This window comes from Fukomys damarensis, unplaced genomic scaffold (assembly GCF_012274545.1).
Source record: "Fukomys damarensis isolate Sample0158 unplaced genomic scaffold, DMR_v1.0_HiC HiC_scaffold_39, whole genome shotgun sequence".
Lineage (NCBI taxonomy): Eukaryota > Metazoa > Chordata > Mammalia > Rodentia > Bathyergidae > Fukomys > Fukomys damarensis.
This window is the reverse complement of record NW_022900951.1, coordinates 127,359,952-127,362,647: the sequence shown is the minus strand read 5'-3', so window position 1 is coordinate 127,362,647 and position 2,696 is coordinate 127,359,952.

The window sequence follows — 2,696 nt, the reverse complement described above, 5'->3', positions numbered from 1 at the left end:
ATATATATATAAATTGAATTTTGGGAAACTTTAATGGTGCTGCCAACTTTGGAAAAAGTCATCCCAATTTACTGTGTTGACTTGGCATTGTACAGAAATGGACAACCATATTGGTCTAGAAATGTTAATTTATTTTTATTTTTTCCATGTGTATAGGGGTAACACATAATATGTAAGGTCATATCTACGTGGATTCGATTACAGAAACTAATAAAGTATTCTCTAAATAATGAAAAGAGAATAAGATAAGACTATAAGAGCGAGAAGCAATTTAAATATGTTCAAGGACCATTTTCATCTCCAGAATTAAGGGTTATTTTGATGTTACATCATTGCCTTTTCTCTTTTACTTTCCTTTTTAGTTTTATTTTTAGGATTCCCTATTTTTAATGTTCATACAGAGATTTCTTTAACTGAAATACCGAATAGTTTCTTTGGTGTGAAAAACTATAATAGTACACAGGATCCTAATGCGACAATTAATAATGTGAAATAGGAAGTAAAGGGCTAAAGGTGTAGGGAAAGTGGGAAGGGTGGGGGAAAGGTAATAAGGGAGAGGAAAAAAATATGAGAAACTGAAAAAATGGAAATAAAGTGTTTGTAAATGGGGAGGGGAAGAGGGGGTGAAGGGAGGGCAGGGACAAGGGGAAAAATGAGAATCAAGACCTATTATGTAAAGGTACAGAATCCCAATGATGAATGTAATTGTATTGTATACCTAGATTGTACAAATAAACTCAATAAAAAGAAAAAAAAAGAAACATGAAAGATAGACACAGAGATACAGGACTCCAAATAATAGCATTATCAGACAGACTTCAAAATAATTGTATTTGTCAGGGATGGTGGTACATACTTATAATTCTAGCACTCAGGAGGCTGAGGCAGGAGGATTCTGAGTTTGAAAGAGCCTGCGCTACATAGTGAATTTAAGGGCAGCCTGGAATATATAGCAAGACCCTGTCTAAAAAAAGTCATTCAATACATTCAAGTAAATAAAAGGCAAAGGTGAGACATTCAGCACGCAATTTGAAATTATGAAAAAATGTAGTACAAATTTTACAGCATGTCATGGTGACACATACCTCTGACCCTAACACTCTAGGACAGCGATAGTGAACCTTTTAGAGCTTTCAGGGCTAACAAACACTCGGCTGCAGTACACGTGCCATAGGTTCGCCACCACAGCTCTAGGAGGCTGAGGCAAGAGGGTCACAGGTTCAAGCCCAGACTGGGTGATTTAGTAATTTAGTGAGACCCTGTCTCAAAACAACAACAACAAAAAGAAAGAAAGAAAGAAAAAAAGGGAAAATGAAAGGAATGGTCAGAGATGTAGCTCAGTGCAAAGATTCTTGGATCAATCCCCAAAACTGTCAATAATAAAATGAATCCCCAATACTACTAAACATGTCTAGAAATATGAAATACAATAATCAAGCCAGGCATGGTGGCACATGCCTGTCGTCCTAGCACGCCTGCCTTGCAAGCGCAAGGTCCTGAGTTCCATCCCTGGTACCGCAAAAAGCAAACAAATAAATACAATAATCCAATTAAGAGGGCAACAGTTCAGGAGCGGAAGAGAGAACTACTGAACTGAAAGTTGGGTCGGAAGGAAAGAGCTGGAGCGAAGTGTGGCGAAGTCAAAGGAGACGCTAGAAGAAGGCATGGAGAGGGCGTATGATCTACACTGCTGAACCATGGACTGAGTGATTCAAACAGTTGGGTGATGGCTCCTTGTGTTGCAAAAGCTCATTTATGATATGAGTCTTCTGAGAATGAAGTGAAATCAAGACATGTACTGGGGAAAAAAAACTCAAGCAAAATCTTTTTTTCTTCTTTTAAGCAGAATTTCACTAAGGCATGAGGGGCAGGGGTGCAGCTCCGTGGTGGAGCAGCAGATTAGTGTGTGCTGGGCCCTGGGTTCCAATCTCAGGATCACCGACACACAGACCTAGTGCTCTTGTGCCTGCGTAGTCTGGCTCATTTTTCAAACTATTTTTTCTTTTTGCTTTTGTGCAGACAAGGTCTCATTTTGTAGTCCAGGCTGGCCTTGAATGCAGTATGTAGCCCCAGCTGGCCTCAAACTTGTGGCGATCTCCCTGACTCAGCCTCCTGAGTGCTGGGATGACAGGTGTGCGCCACCACGCCTGGCCAGGATTTTGGACTGTTTGGCCTTGTGCTGTCACTGTAGCTACACAGCCCCTTAATCTAGGACTCCTAGACAGGTGTGGATGGTGGTTTCGTGCAGCTCTGGGAGGGACAGAGGCCCCAGAGCAGCGCTGTGGGGACCCCTCGGGTCCTCTGCCCTGGTCCCCAGCCATGAAAACCCTGATTTGCCAGTAGTCACTCAGGGGCCTGGGCTCAGAGAGAAGGCAGCCGGCCACGTAGACGGATCTTGAGTGGGTCTGCAGCTGAATCTCCACAACAGGGCTAAGCACTGCGTGTGCTGATCGCTGAGTGGTTGGGCCTGGCGCGAGGCCGCCTTGGGAGCAGAGGCCTGGGCTGCCAGGGAGCTGAGCTCTCTCCAGGGCACCTTGCTGGACACACTGTCACCACAGCGCAAGATGCCTGCTGGGCCGCAGCTCAGGGTAGACTGCTTGTCTGGTGAGCCTGTGCCACCTGCAGCCACCATAGCGGGCCTTGCTGTAGTGACTGAAATAGAAAATGACCCTGAACAGATTCAAGAGCTATGCCAG